The sequence below is a fragment of the Globicephala melas genome, chromosome 11, assembly GCF_963455315.2.
Source record: "Globicephala melas chromosome 11, mGloMel1.2, whole genome shotgun sequence".
Classification (NCBI taxonomy): Eukaryota; Metazoa; Chordata; class Mammalia; order Artiodactyla; family Delphinidae; genus Globicephala; species Globicephala melas.
Window position 1 is genome coordinate 102271025 of NC_083324.2, and position 24444 is coordinate 102295468.

The window sequence follows — 24444 nt, forward strand, 5'->3', positions numbered from 1 at the left end:
GCCTAGCAATTTAAAACAAATTAATGCTACCTTTCATTCAGCGATAAGTCCTTCATTTAGAACATAAAGAGGTCTAAATTCCTAGTCACAGAACCTCAGCAGCAGCAGGGCCTAGCAGGGCAGGGAGGCCTCACTCCAACCCTGTTCCCTCTCTCCAGGTGCCACACCTCTCATGTCTCTGGCAGCCAGTGACTGTCCTCAATCTGTCCTCTTCCAGACCACCTACAGACAGCCGGGAGAGACCCCGGAATAAACACAGCTGCGTCTTTGTGCTGGTGGCAGCAACGGGCTAACGCTGTGGAAACACGGCATCCTTGCGCAGACCCAGCTTTATTTACAGGGTGCTTAACAAAATATGCAAAGAGAAGGTAAGCAGAAAAACACAAGGGCTCTGCTTTGCTGTAGAATTGGAGACATTTATTCTGAGGCCTTTGCAGATACAGCGCTTTGAAGCTGACAAGAAACACAGCTGCTGAAGTCCACACAAAGGCATCTGCTAGGAGTACAGGGTAGCCAGATTCCTCAACCAACAGGCCCAATCTGAGAATTGCTAAAACAACGTCATAACTGTCACAACCTTGGAGGATTTCAAATTGTCCTTGTGATCTTAAATCATAAAAGACTCCAGCGAAGAATGACAAAGCTGGGTGGTATTCGATGAAACCTCTCAGCAATTCATACATTGTCAAGATGGACACAGTAAACTGGGCTCACGTTTGCCTCTAAGTGACCATAAAGCACGTTCTGAAATTGACTGCTAGAAACAGCCATCTCCCCCAACTCTGCCACTATCATGATGTATCGTTATGATTGTTAACTTTTCGTTTTCCACTCAACACTGACTTAGGTTGTGGTTAGTGCTATTACTGAGTGGCTGGCCTGATGTATTGAATACCTGCTGTGTAAGGCCCTGTGGTATCTACAATGGAGACAGGAATTTGCCATCAAGGGGCTTTGTTAAGCTGTGCGTTAACACATCAAACCATCGTCAGTCTTTGGTCAAAAGGATCACTAGATATGGCAAAATATAGTTGTTTCGAGGATTAGAATCTGTACTAACTATGGTCCATTCCAGACTGATACACCATGTAGCATGAAACACTTCAGGTGTTCACTTAATGTAAAAAACATCTACAGAATGGGGAGCTGTGCCATCACAGTGTTTGCTAAGACTGAAACCAAAGGAATTCCATGTTTCAAAGTGATTTTTTCCTCTCTAGGACAAACGAAATCTGATGCAGAATTGCAAACACAAGCTCTACAGTGATATTTCATTGCCTCAGCAGCTACTACAGCAATTTTGGGTTTAATGACTTAATTTCCGGGCAGCTTCTGCACGTATTACACTAACATTTGCCAGCTGGCTTCAGAACGTGGACCAGAAGTTTAAGAAAAAAGAAACACTACCAGTAATTTTTATATTAGCAAAAGACTCTCTTTCTTCTTCCAGTGTTTCTGTCTCAGGGATACAGTATTATTTATCACTTTTTTGATCCAGGAAAGACCTGTGAGTCCTCAAGAGTCATTCATACCAGCTTAATGGCAGGATCGCCTGACTTGGGAAACGATGCATCGCCGAGAGCAAAGGAGAGACGAGAAACAGGTTCAGTTTCACTGTGAGGCAGGGTACCACTGCCGACCTGTGCTTCAGGCCACTGACTCGTGCTTCCTGTGTTTAAAGCGAATGATCCTGGGAAAGCTGAGGTACTGCACACGGAAGCACTCCTTCCGAGGTAAAGGGGAGAAAAACGAAGTCACGCCAAGTCCCACAACTGCGAACGTTTGTCCAAAATGTTACCTTCTTTTTCTCAGGATGTATTTCTCTAATATAGGTGTGCAATTCAACACGTAAAGGTATTCAAATTATAATAAAAATAGGCTGCTTATTTTTCTGTGATAACGCCTGTCTTGGCTGGACTCCCCCGGAAGCTGACCCTGCGATATGGTTTCCAGGCTCGAATTTAACTTGGGAGGTGATACCAGGAAACATCAGGAGGGGATGGGGAAGCCAGGTGGGAAAGGGGAGGAAGCAAGTGGAGGTGTGGGTGAAGGTGGTCCTGAGGGTACTGGGGCCCAGCCTCGAGGGCAGCTCTGGGCACGCTGCATACCGTGCCTCCCAGCTGCCCCGGGAGCTCCACACCAACTCCTCGCCCGTCTTTGGCTGAAGCCTGCTTCCGGGCCAGGAAACTCTCCAGTGCTTCCAGCCTACCACGTGTCCAGGAAGAAAGACCCAAGGCACAGCGGCAGGTACCAGAGAGCAGAGGGGCAGCAGAGGGGGTACGGGTGGGCTCTGGTGGGCACTGCTACACCCTGTTGTGTTCACCTGGTCCTGTCACTGGTGCCTCATGGAGTTACACCCGCACCAGGAGTGCTGATAGGCTGAGCTGTGGGCTCCTGCTGCAGTTAGTCCTGGGGCCACAGAGGTTCTCAGCATCTTCCTCCTTTATCACTCGTTCCGGATGTCCCTCACTCTCCAGCAGCACTTCTGCTGGCCTAGGTTGCCTGCTTGATGATGTTGCTTGTTTCGTCCCTGTGGGGTCTGAGCCCCTGGTTGCCATACCCCTGTCAGGCCAGGGGTGCTGCGTTATCCATTTGCTGCTATCACCAGGCACGGAAAAGATGCTCAGCGAGTGCCCTGAGTCCAGAAGCAATCCTCCCTGCCCCTATTTCCTACTGATCATAAAGGTCATTTTTTTTTTTTTTTTTTGTCGCCTGTATGAGGAGCCCAGGGGAGGAGAGGTCTTTAGATTGAGTGGAACCTTGTGTCCCCTGGAGGAGCATCCTTCCCTGCCGCAGGAGCCAGGGCTCTACTGGGGACGCAGCACCGTACGCTGGTACGAGGTTCACAATACACCTTGCATCCCATAGCACAGCATCCCACCCCCGCAAAAAGTTATCCCCGGCCAGAGCTACAGTTGTGCCCCTGAGGCCGTTCTAATGTTCTACGAGGGTGGCACCTTCTGGGTGTGTGAAGTAGGGCAGACCCAGTGCATCTTGCGGTACTGGCCCCTCTGTCATACCTCTTTCACTCTCAAACGGGTCCCTGTCCCAGGTGATATCACGGGAAGCCCCCTGATGATAAATCAGACACAGTGAGCAACTGCACAGTGATGACTACCAGAGCCCTGCAGGCAGGGAGGACTAACCCGAACCCGGATCTGCATCTGGGTCTGAGAAAATCCGCTTGCCACCCAGTGGCTGCCTGGCCTCCGGGAGGGAAGGCCCCGTTCCCCGGCTGGACCTCGGCCTCCGCGTCCGGAAGGGCGGACGCAGCGCGCAGTTCCATAGCCGTCACCACGGATACACACTCCCAGGCCCCGGAGCAAACAGGCCGGCCCGTCGGCTGGAGTAACCCGCACAGGCGAGCGGAGAGGAGGGGCGGGGAAGCAGAAGCGCAGCCAGCCCAGCCAGCCCTCACCCCTGGTACACACAACGCGCGACTCCTTCCGCACTAAACCGAGTGGCCGGAAGAGCGCGTTCTCTTCCGTCCCGCAGCGCTCGGGGCTGCGCGTCACTTCCGGCCGGCCCGCGGCGGCCGCTCCCTGTCAGGCAGCCGGTTCCTCCTGGCCGGGCCCGGGTGGGCCGCCTTTCTATGTCGGAGGCCGGCTCCCGGCAGCGCCCGCCCACCGAACCCGAGCACTGTCCACGCTCAGGGGTCCCGGCCGCGAGCACCATGGCATTCCGGCCTGCGCGTCGCCTGCCGCCCAGACGCGGAGGTTCAGCCTGAGGCTCCTGAGGAACCGGGGTCGTGGACGGGTGCTCCGCTCCCATCCGTCTCCCAACTCCCGCCCCCACCCCGCCCCTGGGGTTCGGCCGTCGGGCGCTCGACGCTCGACTGCGCGGCGGATCGACGCCCTCGGCGCTCCGGTGGCGGAAGTGAGGGCGTTGGCGGCAGGGCGGCAGCGGCCAGGGAGCCCTTGGTCGAGCGCGGGGCCCTGTCCGTGCGGGCCTGCAGGTAGGTGTGTGGGGGGGTGAGGCCTTGGCTGAGGCCGGCCGGGGCCGCCGTCAGCCCCGCGCCGCCCTGCAGCCGCGACCGTGCGGAGGAGCCCTGCGCGGGTCCCGGAGCCCCGCCCCCTCCCCGCCGTCCGGGGCCCCTGCTGGGGACTCGGAGCCCCGCCCCGGCTCCCGGCGTGCGCCTTCGGAGCGCCGAGCCGCGGGGGCGGGTGGCCGCTGGCCTCAACTGCTCCCTGGAGCGCCTGCCTACCTGTCCCAGCGTAGGGTTGCGGGGTTCACTGGCGGGGAGCGAAGTCAAGAGGCCGGTGTTGCTTGTTCTCCTCGGTCGCGTCACTGGAGAGCTGCGCCGAGCGTTTACTAGCGCCCGTCGCCTTGCCTCCGGATCGATTGCGTTATCCCCACTTGACGGCCGGCTAGACGGAGCTCATCGTGGCGGGGCGCCTAGCCGTCAGTCTCAGCGCGGGCTGCCTGGCGGCCGCGCCCCGACGCCTGCGCTCCCCCAGTGAAGCCGGGGCGTGCTCAGGCGGGCGGGAAACGGCGCGCAGGCGCTTCTCCTCCGAGAGCGAGTCTGAGAAACGTGTGCCTTTCTTTTCATTTTTTTTTTCTTTTAATGAATCTGAGTAAACTTGCAAGGAAAGCTTTAACAAAGTGTTTTAGAACGCTTAAGTAAGTCACCTGGATGCGCTGTATTGAAAAGCTCCTTCTCGCTGAGGGTGTGCGCACCGCTCCTCGAATGCCTGACGATGCTCTGCTTACGTTCTGGGCAGGCTTGGTGTAACGACAGGAACTGACAGCCGGAAGCTTCCCGGGGAGCCTGTGTGTCCAACGTGGTGGATCCACAGGGGTGATGGAAAGAGGGCGATGCGTGCTTGGTACTTAGATGCTCTCTTCTGTCTGGTTCAGTAGAAGTCTAGTAGTTTTAAACAGAGGGCCCCCCAGCGCAACTTGGAACAATTCTTGGAAGTTTCAGAAAATGATTTTTTCTTCTTGTCAGGCATTTAATTTCCCGAGCTGAATATCGTGTTGAAAGTTACCTCTCTAAAAGACGGTTTACCAGCATGCTAAGTCGAATTTTCATTCATCCCACAAATACTGGAGAGCCCGTGCTGTGTGACTCTAATGGGAAGGGGGACTAGTACTTAAAATTTTTGCACAGGCAGCCTTTTAATAAAGCACTGCGGCCAGTTTCCAGTGCTGGGCCCGGCAACCTGAGGCCATGTAGGAAATGCTGGTTGTACAGTTAGCCTCTGCATTACTGTTCACCCGTTCTCCACCTTATTCCTGTCGTCTCGCCAGGGTTCCTAGTTCAGCGCCTGCCACAGAGGAGAGCTTACATGTTTTCCGAGTGCGTGGGTTTTAGGCCCGTGTTGGGTAGAGAGGATTGTAAATTGACTGGGGTGGGAAGTAACGTCCGTCACTCTGCTGAGCAGAATGCTAGGGCCTTGATTGTTCTCAGACGCTGGGGAAGGTGTTCCTGGATCCCCGGGAGTGCCTGGTGAGACCGCAAGGTGGAAGTGTTAGTTACACTCTCATGATTCTGTGCATGTTTATGCCGATTGGAAAGAATTGTTGATACAAACACAAGCTTACAGTAATTGTAGAGAAATGATGCATCTCTGTGGACACACCTGTAGGTATCCTTAGACCTCAGTTTGAAAATTATGGGGTCGAAGCACCATTTACTGGTCCGTGTGCTACCACCACCTGCTCTGTAGCATGGGCTGAGCTACTTAGCAGCCTTTTTGGGCTTCCGTTTCCTTGTACCTGAGGATATATAAAACTAGATTATCTCAGAGTTCTTCCTGCTTTGAAATTTTCCAACTCAGTGAATCCTATAACCACTTAGCGCTTGTCCTGTCCTGTGGTATCTTAGGGGTTGTAGCTATTGTTGGTATTTACACGTCTGTCAACAGACTAAGCTCTTGCCAGACAGGGATTAGCCTTAGTCATTTTTGTATCCCAATTTTAGCATATGCCTGACACATGTTAGAAATAAAATTAGTCTGTATTCAGAAAGGGGATATTTTTGCCCTCTCCATTAAATAGCCAAGAACTAAGCTGCAGTATTCAGTGTAAGTACAGCAGGAATTCAGAGGGGGGAAGGATCTTTTGGGGTTGGAGCAATTGGGAAGGCTTCATGGAGATCAGAACTTGATGGGGGAGGATTTGGCCCTTCCGAGAGAAGGCATGTGAACGTCTGGGCGGCTTATGAGAGACAGAGGCTCATAGGCTGGGAAGTGAGTGCATTTTGGATTATGGAGTTCCTTGAACTTCAGGCAGAGGAGTTTGGAACTGACTTACGAGGCTTTTTTTTCCTGGAAAATTGTATTAGGTTTGCTCAAAAGCTTCATTAACATCCTTTAATACTGTTGGTAGCAGTTAAGACTGGGGTGGACTATACAGTTTGCTTAATTTTCGGTTTGGGTTTGAGTAATTCCTTCTACTTACTAGTTGCCACTTACAGTCAGTCTTGGTGCCAGGATGGAAAGAGCAGTGGACACTGGGACTTAGGAAACCTGGATCTTAGTTAGGATGTGAGCTGTGCAAGGCGGGTCCTCGCCACGACCTGTGGTGCTGTCTGGCACCAGTTCGCTTTCAGAAGTCCTTGTGCAGCGCTGACTGAGCTCTGCCTCTGCTACTTGCTCGCTGTGCCACTTTCGACAGGCTCGACCTTTAGTTTCATCTGTAAGCTTTGGTGCATTTTTTACGGCCATATCCGCTTGTAAAGTGCGGGGTATATGATTTTAACTTTCGTTGTAGTATAATTTTACTGAAAGACAAAACAAGGTAGAAAGCAAGGAATATTTGGTTTTGGTTTAATTTTAATGAAAGCCCCATGTGATTGACATATCTGGGTGTCAGGAATCAGAATTCATGCCAGATGGTTCAAATAATGAGATTTAAATAAAGAAACTACTTGCAGAGGTGTGGGCAGAGTGAGGGAACAAACGGGATAGTGAGGCCCAAAGGGCTACTAAACAGCTGGAGGGGGCAAAGGAGAAAGCAGAGCTGCCCCAGCTGGAGCCTCGGCGGAGGGGTGGCTGCTGCCAGAGGTGTGGTGCTGGGGGCTGGGGGAGCAGGACAGAGGTGCCCCAACCTGAGACTGGTTCACCTCTGAAATCCGGAGCTCAGACCACCCACTCTTTGCTGGCAGTCTCTTGTCTTTTTGACCCTCACTCAGTTACCTGCCTCTGCTCCTTTACCCGATATTCCATCACCCTTCTACCAGGATGCTCAGTTGTGTCCTCCCTCATCTTTCTGTGGCATCTGGCCGACAGATTATCAGTCCTGGACCATCTCAACTCTTTGCCTTTTTTAAATGCTTGAACTGAGGTTCTGAGACCAGAAGGGGAAAATCATAGCGTCTAGATTTGTACCCCTATAAATCTGTGGTCACCACTTGCAAGTGGCCATCAAAGAGTTTTTTAGAGTTTTCTTTGTTAGCCACTTGCTGCTTCTCTGCAGAATCTATTTTAAGCATTTTCTACTCTTGTCAGACCTCTCATCCTTACACATAATCAGTCTCTACTAAGCAGATAATCTTGCCACCTGAGAACTATGAGAGCTCTCAGAGGAGAACCCTGGGCTCTCTTCCAGAACTTTTCCTCCTCCCAGTTACATTGAAAGTGGTTGCCTTTACCCCAGGACGGATCCCTGTACCCCTGCACTCCTGCCTTTGGGAGCACTTCACTCAGCGTTCCTCTCTTGCTAAAGGCTCCTTCCAGTCAGCCTTTAAACGTGCTTAGACAGACAGCAGCAAAGCAAAATAGAAAAACAACAATAAAAACGTAGCGTCCTCCTTTGATTTCACATTCACCTGTTAAAGTTTCTCTCTCCTTCCCTTCCAGCCAGATTTCTTAAATAGTTGTTCATACGCTGCATCAGTCACCCCACTGCTGTCTGGTTAGGTGCCCACCACTCTGCTGAAGGCCAAGGTCACCTGGGACCCCCTTGTCACTAGGTCTTGTTCCTGTCATTTCCCTAGTGTAGTGCCAGAGACCCAACCAATGCTTAATAGATACTTGTTTTGACTGAACAATCTGAGGGTACTCCCTCGTTTCAGATCCCGGTTTATCTGCATCTTTTTTGTTTTTCTCTTTCTTTTTTATTAAAGATTTTTTTGATGGGGACCATTTTTAAAGTCTCTATCGAATTTGTTACAGATATTGCTCCTGTTTTTGTATTTTGTTTTGGCGCGAGGCATGTGGGATCTTAGCTCCCCCACCAGGGATAGAACCCGCACCCCCTGCATTGGAAGGCGAAGTCTTAACCACTGGATCGCCAGGGAAGTCCCCTCTTTGTTTTTCTTAGGGATGGGAATCTCACACTGTCATCTCTTGAGGTGCTGGGTAACTAGTCTCTCTATATATCTCAAATCTTCTGGGTCCACTAAACAAATAGAAATCTGTTTTATTTGATAATGACCTTTTCAGTATTGTCCAGGTGACCTGTCTTTCCAGGGGGACCTGGACATTTTTTTCCCTAAAAAATTACATTTCCTAAAATATCAAGAAGTTATGTTGTGTCCACCCCATGTGGATCTAGTAAAGAGGAAGTGGTAGGGACATGGGGACAGCTGGCAATAGACTTGACGAACGAATAATGCCGTGCTTTGACATGAAGCACTCTCCTTCTTCCTTCCAATAAGTAGTGTATCTTCTTGGACGTTTTTGCTCTTACGTTTCTTTTTTGAAGGGTGGTGGTAGAGGGGATGGATTTGCACTGTTCTGTTTCATTTTTGATATGTCATCAGTGTCCAGTGGCATGAGTTAGAGGACCAGTCACCTTTGGACCCACAGCTTTTTGCTTTGAAATGTAGTGAAGGTAATTGTCCCCTAGGAGGAGACTTAGCCTGCTGAGGCAGAGAGTTTATAGTTTCTGGGAAATAAAGGAGTGTTTTAATAAACTCTTCTAATTAAGATGGAATCCAGTGCTTGTTTTAAGGGAATAGCTGGGTAATCAAGTATTTATGTGACAGATGAGGTGTGTGGGAGCTCTGGAGGGTGGAATTGTCAGGCTTTCCCTGTGGACTGTCTGGCTTCCAGCATTCCCTGCTAGTCGCCTTGTGTACCTTCTCTCCCTTTAATACCGTACCTCCAAACATCATTATTATTATTATTTTTGGCACGCGGGCCTCCCACTGCTGTGGCCTCTCCCGTTGTGGAGCACAGGCTCCGGACGCACAGGCTCAGCGGCCATGGCTTACGGGCCCAGCCACTCCGCGGCATGTGGGATCTCCCCGGACCGGGGCACGAACCTGTGTCCCCTGCATCGGCAGGTGGACTCTCAACCACTGCGCCAGCAGGGAAGCCCTATCAGTTATATTTTTTAAATCATTGGATTTTTTATCCCCAAATGAGTTGAAACTTATACATTCATTAAAAAACCCAGTATACCTCAGTTATACTTTCTTTATGGGAGTAATAAGGGAAAGAGGTATAAGGAGAGCTGGGAAAGCAAGGATGCTTTATCTCTTGTCTGTCCAGCTCTTCTGCTGACGTCCCTTCTGAGACCTCAGGAGCCTTCTTAGTACACTTGGTACCCCACGGATTCTTTCAGATTTGTGCATGACTCTGTTTTTGTTAACCATGGTTTTGAGACGGAGCAGGAGGGAGATGATTAACTTAGGACACTGGACAGGAGTTCAGGACCTTGTGTCTGAGACTTGTCCCACCCTGAGCTTGAGATGGTGGAGGGTGTGGCAGTGTGATAGAACTTGACCTTGCTCAGGAACAGTAGAGTTTACAGAGGACAGAAGGAGGTAAATCACCATTCTCAGAGACTTTTCCCCAGGTCTCTGGGAGATCCCTCTGGGGCCACCTGCCCCTGCCGTGCCTTGCCGTGGGGGGCAGGTCTATCCTAGGATAGGTTGAAGTGGCTCCAGGAAGATGTGAATTCTGCAGTTTGGGTCTGTTGGTGGGTGGCCCAAGAGTCTAGTTGGGTATGATTTTATTTTTCAGACTCATTAGGCAGCTCTGCAACCAGATTTTTCTGGGGGTCCTTTGGATCCAGGGCGGCTCTGGGCAGGATAGGTCTACCGAGTGCTTCTCAGACACTCCTGTGCACAGAATGGCTTAGATGTGTATTAGTGGGTCGGGCTGGGCTGCTGAGAGTCCCCCTTCCTGATTTGCTCCCTGGTGATGCTCATTTGAGTAGCATGGGGGTGGAGGCGGGGGGGGGGGGGTGGGTGGGGGGGTGGGGGGGTGGCGGCAGAGGGAGTTTGGGAGTTTATTATTACTATGATTTGGTGGTTTGCGGGGGAAACTCACTCTTCTACGGCCTGACCTCAGAAAATAGTGCTTCAGCATCAGGAGGCTTTCCTTGGCCTATTTGCTGAAGGTTCTCCAAGTCTTCAGTGAGTCAGAACTTCTGTTTTTCCAACTCCTGGCCTAATCCCTTCAGCTGAGCTGGGCCTCTGGGTACCTGACAGTGAAAGAACACCTGATCACTCGTTTTGTTCAGATTTCTTGTCTGCTATTCCAATCAAAATTCTTCCTTACTAAATAGTAAAAAATTTTGGTTTAATCCTTTTAAAGCTACTTTGGTGGTTACGTTTTCTGTTTTTTCCCCCCAAATGCTGCTACTTGTTATTTTTTTCTATGTACATTTAGCCTGAAATTATGTAAAAAATAATTTACTGTGTTTTTTTGTATCAATAAGTCTTTTGGAAAATTAAAGATTGTGCCACAGTGAAATATGGGAAAATTATAAAATTAAAATTTTCTGACCTCTGTTGCAGAAACACTTGATATTCATGTTATGGGCTTCATTAGAGGAAAAGAGGCAGGCGGGTTAAAACCAACGTAATATAAATCTAAAAGAAAATGCATTATTTAAGTATATATTATAGATTATAAGAAAATACGTTTGTCTTTATTTTAATGAAATGCTTTTATAATGGTAATTTTCTCTTTTGACCTGTGATGGATAGGAGGTTAATTGATGTTAAATGGATGCTTTGTTAATCCTTCATCAGCTACTAAATTGGTTGGGGGAGTACAGGTCAAGGCCACACAAGGCCGGGACTGGCTTGTTTTCTCAGGGAAACCACTCTTCGCTGTCCTGACTCTCTCCCTTTCTGGCTCTCCATCCCCTCCTCCCTCCCCCCGCTCCCCCCGCTCCCATCTCTCTCCTCTCCCCTCCCCTCTCCTTCCCTCCCTGCTTCCCCCTCCGCTCCGGGCCCCGAGTGACAGCTGTTGGACGTTGCGTGCGAGTTGAGCCAGCGCTGTGTGGTCCGAGTGTGTGGTCTCCCTCAGCCGAGAGGCTGCTAACAGGGTGGATGGGAGAGAGCACCACTGTTTACTTTACTTTCTTTCGGATGCCGGGATTGTGCCCAGAGTTTCTCCTAAGCACGAGCAGCTTCGATCCCTCCCAGCTGGGCTGCAGCCTCCGCCTGCGCTGTCTCCCTGTTTGATCCCTGAGGCTCATGGCACTGCTGAGTGCTGGGGTGATTTTGCTTTCGCTGTGCCAAGATATGTGGCCTTGGAGAAGTTTCTTTTGAGATAGAGCTAGGGAAGTAAAGCAGAAATTTCAAGATAAGTGACAAAGTTGATGCATTTTTAGAAATTGGGAAAGCTATTATACAAAATTTGGGTCAAATTAATCCAGCTCTGCTTATGTAAAGGAATCTGGGAGTTAAGTGACATCCTGTCATGTATAACAATTTTAATAAAAGTAACCAATTTAAGCTGACAGTTGATTCCTTGACCTTTTGTGAAAATCTACATTGATTTTGGCATGCCTGTTTACTGTAGTTATTATATTGTCAGCAGTCATATTGGCTTATTTCATGGTAAAGATTTGACAAGTCGAGACTTAAAAAAAGAGACAACAGGCCCCAAATGGAAGCACTTGTGCTAAAACCCATGTCACCAAACTGAGACTTTAATACCTAATTTAATTGCAGTTTCAGTCTTTCCCAGGAAGATAGTCTTAACCAGTCAGTCTGAAATTGCCTGGTCAGGACAGTGAGGTAATCCCTGCTGTTCCCCGGAGGAAGGTGACCTTGCCTGAAACAGCTCTATGCTGGTAACTTCTTTATCCAGCCCCTTCTGCCTGCAGAAGTCTTACACTGGGTACAGCTCTGAGGAGGACCGCCTTTCTATTTGCTAGATGGGGTATTGCCCAATTCATGAATTGCTGAATAAAGCCAATTGGATCTTTAAATTTACTCAGTTAATTTTTTTAAAATGAGACAAATGAAACTTTGTTTTCATGCAATAATATATATTTAGGATAATATCTTTTTTTCCTAATTCTTTTTTTTTTTGGCTGTACTCGGGCCTCTCACTGTTGTGGCCTCTCCCGTTGCGGAGCACAGGCTCCGGACGCGCAGGCTCAGCAGCCATGGCTCACGGGCCCAGCCACTCCGCGGCATGTGGGATCTCCCCGGACCAGGGCACGAACCTGTGTCCCCTGCATCGGCAGGTGGACTCTCAACCACTGCGCCACCAGGGAAGCCCCTTTTTTTCCTAATTCTTTCATTATAATTAGCTTAGTTTCTTGATTTTATTCCTCTCTCATTCCTGAACGTTCTCATAGAGATGGTTAAATACCTTGTGACTTAAAGTGAGCACATGTGGACTGTTGATGTCATTGGGATTTTCCATTGTTTACTTCTTCCTCTCCCTGTCTTCCCAACAGTCTTGCTGAAATGGAGTTGGTGTTGCTGATGCCTGTTCAGGACTGGAAAGGCTAGGCCACTGACGCTTTCCAGAGGGGCTAATATAGGTGGCTTATTGTTGTTTGACTGCTTTTCCCGCTGACTTTAACCCTGGGTTTCAGTAAATGAGCTGGGAGGGGAAAGCCTCCCTCCTCTCCCTTGCTCCCTTTCAGTCCTGGCCTTGGCCTTCCTTAATCTCATTTGATCTTGTATCAGGAGATTTTAGAGCTTAGTAGTGTCAAATGCTTTACAAAATACTGCCATCCTGTATTTCCTCTTGTGTCCATGTTTGGGAGGTTCTGTGTTTGTGGTGATAATGATAATCTAGTGCTCCTAGGAATTCTGAAGCAAAATTAGTATAGTCACAAAATCGTGTACACATCACCACAATCGAATTCTTTAACACTTTCATCACTCCACTATCAATCCTTTCCTGTTCCCCTCCTCTAGCCACCACTAATCTACTTACTGTCTCTCCGGGTTTACTTGTTCTGAATTTTCATATAAATGGAATCATAAAATATGTAACCTTGTGTGTTGATTCTGGCAAAATGTGTGTAGTGTTAGTAATTTCATTATGTCTTTTACGTAACAAATGAAAATTATGTAGAGAGAGAAAACACTGATAAATAGATGCTACAGTCAAGTAATCATTAAAAATAAAATTGAACTTATGTTTTGGAAACAAATATTTAACAGGAGCTGTGAAATGTTCTAGGCTTATCTTCGATAGAAGTGCTACTTGTGTACTGCCTGTCACCCAGCCCTCTGCCGCAGCAGCCCTGCAGGGTCCTGAGTTGCACAGTGTCATTGCTAACCGGTTGTTTGAACTCTCAGTGGATAAATCCTGATTGGACTGAGTCCCGCCATTTCTTGCTTCGAATTTACTGGGCTGAGTCCTCCAGGAATGAGCCCTGAGCAGGGAAGCAGGAAAAGGGGCCACTGGAGTGGAAACTGCCCTCAAGAGCAGCGAGTCCTTTGCAGGGCAGAGGAAAGCATCTGTAGAGCCACAATACCGTGGCAGCGTTTTTAAAATAGCATCTCCAAATGCTTCTCTGTTGGAGACAGATTCGTCTTTAAGTCTAAGGGAAAAATTACTGTCTTTGTTTGGACTTTACATTATTTAGACCTGAAGAGTTGGAATCTCTTGTGGGGTTTTTTGGAATTCTTTTTATATTCTCAGTACTGCTCCTTTTTTTATGTGTGGAGTTTTTAAACTGAAAAATCAAACTTAAATCAGTTTTGGCTTGGTTTTTGTAGAAATAAAAGATGGTGAAAAATAAATATTTTTCTAATCAGAGATTTATGAGGGGTAAAACTCATTTTGGTTTAAACATTTTAAGTACTTTTGGGGAAAAGGGGACTCAGTATTAAAGATCTGACCGTACACATTAGATTTCTGATCTTCAGGTAATTCTTTGTGGAAGTGGTAATAGAATAGGAAACTTTTCACCTCTTGGGCATTACAATTGGAGACCACCCCTCCCAGAGGCAGCCCAAGAAGAGGAGTTGTTCTGAGCGGGTCTTGGTAGTTAATTTGGATTCACCTCTGATTCCTTCCTGTGGTGTGAACTATAACCTGCCTGTAAAGTGAGCGCCACTGGGCTGGGTGGCCAGAGGAGCTGTCATAGGGTGATCCAGTAAACTTTTAGGATACAGTTAGAGGACTCAGTTTCTATAGTAGTTTTTGGTGATTGCTATTGTGGCACAGATTTATTGGTTTAAGAAAACAATGGGAGGGCTTCCCTGGTGGCGCAGTGGTTGAGAGTCCGCCTTTCGACGCAGGGGACGTGGGTTCATGCCCTGGTCCTGGAAGATCCCACATGCCGCGGAGCGGCTGGGCCCGTGAGCCGTGGCTGCTGAGCCTGCGCGTCCGGAGCCTGTGCTCCGCAACGGGAGAGGCCACAACAGTGAGAGGCCTGCGTACCACAAAAACAAAACAACAACAAAAAAAAATGGGATATAGCACAGAATCAAGGAATGGCATCTGTCCTGCAGTGGGACAAATCAGGTCGACATCCCTCTCAAAGGCCACCTCTTGGTGGTGTCTTATAGCTGGAATCCCACATGGCCTGAGGTTTGCTGCTGTCCTTGAAGAGCCAGAAGAAGAGAGCGCCAGTGAGCCCATGTGTTCCCTGGTCTCTTTTCCCAGCCACTATCTGCCAAGTGTCCACGTTGTTCTGGCCCTGGGCTGGGTGCTGGGAGTACAGAAAAGAATACGACGCAGTCGTAACCAAACCCATTGAGGACTGTTCTTTATCAGGGACCTTGGTACAATAATTCTTTTTTTCTCCTTTTTTTTTTTTTTTTAAATGTAGGGGATGCTATTGTTATCCCTTTCCTATGCAAATGGATTTGCAGGAGTAGTGAGCAGGTCCAGAACTACCAAGAGGAAACTGTGGTCACTGTTCCTAAGGAAGTGGTAGACTGCCTGGGTCCCCATCCATGAGGGCTGCTCTGTACTGTGCTCCAGAATTGGCCTTTCTGCACAGCCCAAGGCTGACTGCACCTCAGAAGTTTACATATGTGCTCATTGCCACAGGGAAAGCCATATAAAAATGTATTAAAAGCATGATTTCTCTGACCCTCTACCCTCTCCCAAGAATGTTAACCTCTGGAATCGGTCCTCAGCCTTTGTCCATATTCATCAAATAGATGTACAAAGGTAGCATTGGTTTTGGTTTTTTTCCCTCCCTCCTTCCCTTTCTTAGGAACATTGGTTGGATCCCCATTCTACCACATCCACTGTAACAAATACTTTTTTTTTAATATTTATTTATTTTTATATGGTTGCACCGGGTCTTAGTTGTGACAGGGGGGCTCCTTAGTTGCAGCATGTGGGCTCCTTAGTTGCGGCAGGTGGGCTCCTTAATTGCGGCTCGTGGGCTCCTTAGTTGTGGCACGCGGGCTCCTTAGCTGTGGCATGTGCACTCTTAGTTGTGGCATGCATGTGGGATCTAGTTTCCTGACCAGGGATTGAACCCGGGCCCCCTGCATTGGGAGTACAGAGTCTCATCCACTGCACCACCAGGGAAGGCCCTGTCACAAATAATTTTTGAGACAATATAGAACAGTTGGACTTGGGCTGAGTACAAAGTCCTTTATAGAGACACAAACTGAAATATTTATGGATGACATGGTATGATATCTGGGATTTGCTTTAAAATACTCCCTCAAAAACAACATAAAAGTGTGTTGAGGAGGAGATGTAGTTGAAAAAGAGACAAAATGGGAACATGGAGGTTCATTATGCTGGTCTCTCTTCTTTTATGTGTGTTTAAAATTTCCATAATAAAAAGTAAAAAAAAAAAAAAAAAGAAAAACCACATGGAGAAGCAGAATAACATGGCTCTGAGGACTGGTTTTGAATCCCAACTCTGCCACTCACTAGCTGTGACTTTGGACAAGCTGTTTAATCTCTGATAATCTTACCATTATTAATAAAACTACTTAGTATTTTAGAAAACTAAACTTTTTCTATACATTCTAAAATCATAATATATATAAAAATTATATAGTAACACAGTTGTAAATATATAGATTATATAATTAGTATTTTTTTTTTTTTTTTTTGCAGTACGTGGGCCTCTTACTGTTGTGGCCTCTCCCGTTGCGGAGCACAGGCTCCGGACGCGCAGGCTCAGCGGCCATGGCTCACGGGCCCAGCCGCTCCGCGGCATGTGGGATCTTCCTGGACCGGGGCACGAACTCGTGTCCCCTTCGTCGGCAGGCGGACTTTCAACCACTGCGCCACCAGGGAAGCCCATAATTATTAATTTTTAAAGAAAGAAATTAGATTTTTTTATTGGCAAAAATTGAAAATGCTCATATAAATTACTAGCTCAGAGCTTGAATTTCCATTGGATCCATCGCAGGAAACAAGAGTCTGTCATTTCTTGCCAGGTTTGGGGGCCCTTTCTAGGCCTTGAGGGTGTTTTTGAGGAAGCTGATACTCTTCAAGCACAGCTGGCTGAGGTGGTCGACCTGTTTCCCTGCATCTGGACCTGCAGGCTGTCCTTGGCTCTGGGGGCAGGAGGGACAGTGGTGTTGGCCTGGCGTTGCTGCTGGAGGATGGCAGCCCCCCAGTGTGGCCCAGATTGTAGGCCTCCAAGGTCAGAACCAGGCTTACCTGTTTACTAGAAACTTTCTGTGCTGGGCTTGTGTCAGTTGGGTAGGTTTTTCTCTCTCTTCACAATAGAGTCTTGTCCAGGAAATGTCACTTGATATGCAGGCTGTAGCTCTTCTAAACATCTGGTCAGGAAACTGTCCCATGGAAGCTTTATATATTGTGTTACATATGTATTTGTGTGTGTATGTGTGTATGTGTGTGTTATATGTACATATTTATACATAAATTATATAAATATGCATAATATGTATACATATACAAATGTATATATAAAAAATGATTTAAATTTATAGAAAAAGTTCCTGGCAGTAAGTATTCTAAAATGGCAAATAGTTAGCTACATATATATATGTGTGTATATATATGCCCCCACATGTCATTATTTTTAACCAATTTGTTTAAGTGTTCTCTTGGTCTTGCATACTTTTCAGAACATTTTTTTAGAGGATCATCCTGCCAGTTAAGCCATGGCATCACTTTGAGACCAATCATTTAGAGCTTGAAGAAAAAGGAGTTGAATGGTTTTACGTGTAGACATTATGAGCTTCTTAAAGGCAAAAATTACTGCAGCTTTTCACACTAGAAATAAAAAAGCCACTGAAGCATCCTGTAGGTTTTAATTTCTAATAAAGTAACTATTAATTGCTGTCACTTATATAAACAAAAAGCCCTTTGGGGTCCCCCCTCTCCTTTTTCTTTTTTTTTTTTTTTGCATAATGCGGGCCTCTCACTGTTGTGGCCTCTCCCGTTGCAGAGCACAGGCTCCGGACGCACAGGCTCAGTGGCCATGGCTCACGGGCCCAGCTGCTCCGCGGCATGTGGGATCTTCCCGGACCGGGGCACAAACCTGTGTCCCCTGCATCGGCAGGTGGACTCTCAACCACTGCGCCACCAGGGAAGCTGCCCCCTCTCTTTTTTTTTTAAAAAAGTAAAGGGTTCTTGTGACCAAAAAGTGAGAAAATCACTGCGGATTATCTCCAGCCACTATTGGCTCATTTCTTGCTTAAGGAACCACCGTTAGGAAGCTCCAGGCTCTTGTGTGAGAGTCTTGGCTCTTTTACCTAGGGAGCTGATGCTTGGTGAGAGGGACTTGGACCACAGGTGGCTTCTTTCCTTTTTGTGATTTTTTTCTCTTTATTTTCTCTATAAAATTTGTTTTTTCTTTTTTCTTATTCAGTGTACAGTTTAGGGGGCAAGGTGGAGGACAGGGTGGGGGCATGATCATGGGGTGTCAGGGGGGACTCTGGGGGACAGGGTGGGTGAGTCTCCATTTGCCCCCTCTCTGTGCAAATGATGTGAAGCAGTAATGACTGAGAATTTTCCAATGTTAATACTAGACAACAAACGGCAGATCCAGGAAGCTCGGAGAATATCAAGTAGGATCAGTACTAGAAAATCTGCCTCTAATCGTATTATATTCAAACTGCAGAAAATCAAAAAGAGGAAATCTTGAAGTAAGCTAGAGGAAAAAAGCCTTACCCTTGGGGGGGACCAAGAGTAAGAATTATATTGGATTAGAACAAATGAACTAAGTGTTCAGTCCAGACAGAAAAAGAAAAGCAAAATAAAATGCAAGGAAGAGGAATTAATACATGTTGACGCTGTCAGTAATGAATTAGTAACAGTGCTCCTGAAAAAGAAGGTAGAATTTATAGCTTACATCAAGGACTGTTATTATAAAAGGTCATTAAAACAAAATATTGACCAGTCTAACCATGAAAAAGATATTTACAGATACTCAAGACAATGAAAAAAGTAATAAAATGATAGCTGTGGAAGAAAATAGTATGATATTAAACTTGAAAATCAGAGCAAAATACCTGACTTTCTGAAAAATATAATAAAATTGTCTGAAGATTTATAAAATACATACCCATAATCATTAAGCAAATTCCCAAATAATCATACCCAGCGTGGTACTAGAATGAGATGGTTTTATAGGCCAGTAATAGGAAACCTACAAGGAAAAATATTCCTGTACTATTTATAAGATGACAAGTATCGAAAACTTCAGATTCTTTCTATAAGGTAGCAATAGCACTCTGGATACAGTAAATGCTTAATAATATTTGTAAACTGCTGAGTGCTTCCTGCTACTACAGCAAACAGGCAATGGAGTAAAAGAGAAGATAATTTCTGACTAATTGTAAATAAGATTAAAGACGTAGAACTCCTAAATAAAGTATTAGCAAATCAAATCCAGGAATACCTAAAGGACTAGTAAAATGGAACCAAGTAATGTTTATTCCTAGAATGCCCACTAATTCATTAATAGGAAAATTATTTCAATTCACTGTATTAATAAGTAAAAAAAATTATCTTGAAAGATGCTGAAAAATATTTGATAAAATTAAAACTTCATTTCTGATTTAAAAAATAGACTTTCAGTAAATAAGGCTAAAGACATTTTCTGTAAGATAACTACATAATATCAATAGCAGACATCTTAGTGGTGAAATGCTAGAGCATGTATTCTCAACAGGAGCAATAACTGAAAATTAGCTCTTGAGGGGACAGGAACATCTTAACCTTTATGTATAAAGTGCAGATAGACATACAGTACCTAATACAGGTTTTACATTATGATATTGAAACTTCTTGGGAGTGACTGAGAAAAAGACCTAAATAGAAATGCTTCTCCTGGGGTAGGAAGGCAAACAGGTGGAGAAGCGTTGCTCTAGAGGCTTGCCTGCTACGGTCACACCTGTGCTTGCGAATACCACAGTTCGCACTGGTTGGGATGCAACAGCAAATGCAATGAGGCAACTGAAATAAGTGACACAAATATTGAAGAGTAAGAGCCAAGGCTGTTACAGTATTTGAAGGTGATGAAATTTTCTGCAGAGAAAACATAGAAGGTCTTTTGGGAAATTATTTCAGTTGAGAGAGGCTCAATAAGTTGGTTTCAGATAAATTACATGAACGCTCCCTGTGAACAGAGCTGAATGCTTTATTGACAGTCATAAAAAATGAGTAAGTGGGAAGATTCAATGTTGTAGCTATTTTAAATGCCCTGAAATTATCCAGAAATTCTGTGTAATTTATACATTTGTTCATTTAACGAATATGTGTTAAGCATCAGTTGTATGACATACTGTTCTAAATTCTGGGTGTACAGCAGTGTGTGGACAGACAAAAAGCCCTTCCCTACTGGAACTTATACTCTAGTCAGTAGAGATAGACAAAAAAGTATAAATAGAGTATGTCAGGGTGGTGATAATTCCCATCAGAATTCTAGTAGGATTAGTTTTAGAATCAAATAAAGTATTTTAGAGTTCATCTGGACCAATATCTCTGAGAGATGGCTAAGATAACTTGTTAAAGATTAATTGTCCTGGGCTTCCCTGGTGGCGCAGTGGTTGAGAGTCCGCCTGCTGATGCAGGGGACACGGGTTCGTGCCCCGGTCCGGGAAGATCCCACATGCCGCGGAGCAGCTGGGCCCGTGAGCCATGGCAGCTGAGCCTGCGCGTCCGGAGCCTGTGCTCCGCAACGGGAGAGGCTGCGGCGGTGAGAGGCCCGTGTACCGCAAAAAAAAAAAAAAAAAAAAGATTAATTGTCCTATCAGATAATTGATTATAATATAAAATTGAGTTATGCCATAGGTGCAAAATAAATCAGTGGGGTGAAATATAGAGGGTCCAGAAACAGACTCAAAATGAGAATTTTTGTCAGAGATAAAAGTGGCATTTCAGATCAGTGGAGAGAACAGTGGGTCATTCAGTGAGATGGTATTGTGGTCGACCAGCTATTCTCAGTACTCCAAAATAGATTCCAAAGGAGTTAAATTCCAAAATAGATTCCAGAGGAGGTAAATAATCATAAAGATTAAACCAGCATTAAAGTACCAGGAACATGACTTTGAATGCGTGACTCTAGAGTGGCGAAGAAAAGGTCAATGGGTTTGATGTTAAAAGACTCAAGATTTCCCGAGGCCCAAGAGCACCGTAACCAATGTGAAAAGACAGTGATAACTGGGAAGATTTGGACGGTGGACACAGGGTGAACATTCCCATTAGAGATCTTACAGTTAAGGAAATTAAGCCTAATAAAAAGATGCAAAGGTGATGAAAATGGAATTTACACACAGTGCAAGTTGAAACCATTTATTTTGTTTTGCCTGTCAGATCACTGCAGATTAAAGAGGTTCTGACACCCACTGTTGCTTGTGGGAGATGTGCTGATAGCACTGCAGGCCAGTTTGGTTTTTACGTTAGGCTCTTAAATGTACATCCTTTGGCCAGTGATCCCTCTTTGAATGTAATGAAAGGAAATAATTGGGTAAATGTGCAAAAATCTTTTGCAGTCAAGTGTCCATTGTCATGGTCCAATAGGAAAAAATTGGAAGCCATCTCAATGCCACTTTAATTATACATCCATACAGTGGAATACTAAGGAGCCTGAAACTGGTGTAGCTTTGTATTTACAAACACAGTAAGGTGTCCCTTGTGTCATTTACGTGTTAGATGACACTGCAGAGCACATGGCACCTGTGACACCTGTAGACGAGGCTGCAGAGCACACAGCTAGGTGCCCTGGTACACGGAGGACCTGTGGCCTCAGCGCCACGGGCATCCTGACTGAGGCGGCTGTGTGTGGACGCCTGCTCTTAAAGGTGAAGGTGGCTCCTTGCCCTGAGGGATGGTTTTTAATCCCTTCGTGTAGTTGGACTGTTCACGGGTTTCTGCGATGGACGTGCCTGTCCTTTTCTCAATGCAGGCGGGAACCCTGAAGCCCCTCTCAAGGGAGGAGGAGGAGCAGGGAAGGTGAGGATTGAGGCTGAGGGGTCCAAGTTGTCTCAGAGCTGGTGGTGCCCTGCTGCTGGGCACGAACAAGGCCCAGGAGGTGCTGGGGCTAGTGCCAGCTCACTGGTGGGCAGAGCCAGGTTCCTGAGTGTCTTCTGCAGGGTCCTGGGGGGTCCTTGAGCTGATGTCCCCTCAGCAGTGGGTGGGACCAGTTACTGACATGGCTAACTGCAGGGTCCAGGGTATTCCAAAGTTGGTGTTGGCCTGCAGTGGGCAGGGCTGGCGCCCAGGGGGTTCTGGGGCTGGTGCTGGCCTGCTAGTGGGTGGGCTGGGTTCTGACATGGCAGGCTGGTGGTCCTGGAGCTTGTGTTCCTTAGTGGCTGGAGTTGGGGCCCATGGGGTCCCAGGGCTGGTGCCCGTCCACTGGTGGGTCAGGCTGGGTCCTGGACTCTGGTGAACAGGGCTGGGTCCTGGGATGGCTGGGGGGTCAGGGGGTATTAAGGCAGCAGGCCTGCTGGTGGGCGGGATTGTGTCCCTGCTCAACTAGTTGCTTGGCCTGAGGCCACTCCATACTGGTGCCCATAGGCTGGTGGGCGGTGCCAGGTCCACACTAATGAGCTAGAGGACGGGTTCCAAAATGGCCCTTGCCAGCACCAGTGTCCTCCTGACAGAACGAGCTCCCCAACGTGGCTGCCGCCCGTGTCTGTGGTCCCAGGGTCTGTGGCCCCAGGGTCTGTGGCCCCAGGGTCTGTGGTCCCAGGGTCTGTGGTCCCAGGGTGAGCTCCAGCTGCCTCCTCTCTCTCTGGGAGTTTCTCCAAGATCAGTAGGCAGGTCTGATCCAGGGTTCTTGTGAGATGCTGTGTGCGCCCTTTGAGAGTGGAGTCTATTTCCCACAGCCCTCTGGCACTCCCAAAAGTAACCCCCATGATCATAAAGCCAAACGACCTGGGGGCTATGGCGTCTTCCTGGTGTAGCACCGCCAGTCTGGGAGCCCGACCTGGGGCTTGAACCACACTCTCCTTGGGGAGAACCTCTGAAGTTGTGATTACCCTCCTGTTTGTGGGTTGCCCACCTGGGGACCCCATTCTGTGGGTCTTAACTGCACCACATCTGCACTCCTCCTACCTGTCTTGTGTGGTTCCTTCTTTATGTTTTTGGTTACAGAAGATCTTTTCTGTAGGCTTCCGGTTTTCTCATCAATAGTTTCTCTGTATGTAGTTGCAGTTTCTTGAGACCTTTGGAGGTGAGGTCAGGGTCTTCCTACTCTGCCATCTTGGCCTGGTTTTGTTTTTCATAAAGCTTACGGGCTTTTCAAAACGGACACAGACCCTGAGCTAATTGGGTTGAAAGTCTGGACCCTTACTGTCTTATACAGGTGTACCTTTTGTTGAGCCTCTTCCTTTGTAAAGCTTTCATGAAAAATCATTGGTGAAGAGAGTTGGATAGTTGATTCTTATGTTCACTGTCAGTTTTTTCTTGCTTTTTAAGGTGCCAACAAGAAAAAGCTTTTCTAACTCAACTCTGTTTTTTTTGGGGGGGGGGGAAGGATTGTAACAAAATAAAAATAATTTTGAATCTTGAAACAATTTGGTCAGTATTTTATTATAAAATGCTCCTGTGTAAAATGGGAACTTCTCTTTTTAAAAAAAGAAATATAAACATTTTCTGAGGGATTTTTCTTAATTTAGAGAGCTCAATATGATACCTGAAACATAGAAGATGTTTAGCATTTCGTGTGTTACATAGTCCTTGTCAAGCTGTGTGTGTTTCGTCAAAGTATGTTAGTGTATACTCATGGGTTTAGATTTATCATCTACAAAGTTTGAATTGGTTATTCGTGAGGCTTGATAATAATGCTTCTTATTCACACAAGGATTCGAAGAAATAGTCAAGTTGATGTGGACCAAGATAACTTTTATATAAACCAAGTTTCCTTTTTTTTTTGGCGGTATGCAGGCCTCTCTCACTGTTGTGTCCTCTCCCGTTTCGGAGCACAGGCTCCGGATGCGCAGGCTCAGCAGCCATGGCTCACGGGCCTAGCCGCTCCACGGCATGTGAGGTCTTCCCGGACCGGGGCACGAACCATATCCCCTGCTTCGGCAGGCAGACTCTCAACCACTGCGCCACCAGGGAAGCCCCAAGTTTCCTTTTTTTTCCCATAGTATTCCAGTATTCCATTTAGAAAATAATTCTTACTGCTTCATTATTTTGAGAAGAGGAAGAAGGGGTTTTTAAAGGGCTACTACAGTGAGTTAAAGTCTCATGAAGAAGGGACGTTCATATTCTTTCACGTTGAATTTTCGTTCTTTAATGGCTCATGCAATAAGATAAACCACTAACTTGGCAGCCTTTATTTTTGCCGACTCAGTAAATTCTCATGACTGTATTTCCATCAGTAATGAATAATTTCCTACTAGATTTGGTGATAAAAATACTTTGTTAATTTATTTTGTTTTGCTGATTTCTGAATTCCATTCATGGTGTTGTGGAAAGAACACAGAAACAAAAGACCTAGGCACGTCACAGGAACTCGTCTGCAGTCTCTTTCGGTTTTGAATAGATTGTGATTCAGTAGTACTCTAAGGGTTATAATACGGACAGTTAAACAGTTGTTTTCAGAAGTATTTCAAAAATAGTGTCTTAAAATTAATAATACATAGCCATTTCAGAGTTATAGTTTAAGCTTTGTGAAGCTGTTTACTTTCTGACTTCTGAGTTATACAAAAGTGCTTGGTGAATATTTTCAAAGCTGTTTGTGAAGATTTTTACAAAAATTTGCTTTTAACATTTTAAAATCCTTGACCTCATGGGCATTTTTGTAGACTTTAAATGCAAGATAAAAATGCAAAACAATTTATTACGATTGTATTTTTCTCCACATACAAACCCTACTTATGACATAATGCCTTGTGATGTAAGGTTAGTAGATAGTCAATAAATTTTTATTGTTTAAAAA

General features: G+C 46.4%; 1 protein-coding gene across 5 annotated transcripts in view; it reads left to right on the forward strand.

The window, feature by feature from the left end:
* Window positions 1-3524: 3524 nt before the first annotated feature.
* Window positions 3525-24444, forward strand: part of EXOC2 (exocyst complex component 2) — a 155953-nt gene continuing 135033 nt past the window's right edge. For all 5 annotated transcript variants that reach the window (XR_009565703.1, XR_009565705.1, XR_009565704.1 and 2 more), the window contains exon 1: window positions 3525-3955. The gene's annotated coding sequence lies outside the window, so the exon portion shown is untranslated. The remainder of the gene's footprint in view (window positions 3956-24444) is intronic.